Raw genomic sequence first — 480 nt, 5'->3', positions numbered from 1 at the left:
TATCCCCCTGTGTGCCTTGTCGACTCAGTCTGGCTGAGGGTCGTTTTAGTACCAACAGACTGCTTGCGCCCACTCTCGTCGTCGCGCACCCGCCTTAACACTTTGGTGGTGCGCGCGACGATATAGAGAGAGGAGCGTACGAGCGATCGTTGGACGTTCGCCGAGCTGAGCGAGACGCGCTCCCTCCCATCTTTCGGGGCCGTGCTGGCCTCCGAGGAGGAGAGAGGAGCCAGTCTTCCCTGGGCGTCGTCCGAAATGACACAAACGAGTGGGAGAGGAGAAGAATGAGGGTTGTTGACCGAGGCGTCAACGAGATCTGGCGCGGGCGCGCGCGCGACGAAGGTGTCGCGCCGCCGCCGCCCGGAGACCAAGAGCGCCCCAAGTACAAGTGGAGATATATATATATAAGATACGTTCGCCCGAGGAGAGAAGAGCGCGACGACGGGACCTCGACGCGAGAGACACGTCGCGCCGCTCCGA

Source organism: Wasmannia auropunctata, unplaced genomic scaffold (assembly GCF_000956235.1).
Source record: "Wasmannia auropunctata unplaced genomic scaffold, wasmannia.A_1.0 LD335713.1, whole genome shotgun sequence".
Classification (NCBI taxonomy): domain Eukaryota; kingdom Metazoa; phylum Arthropoda; class Insecta; order Hymenoptera; family Formicidae; genus Wasmannia; species Wasmannia auropunctata.
Note: the sequence above shows the minus strand (reverse complement) of the source record.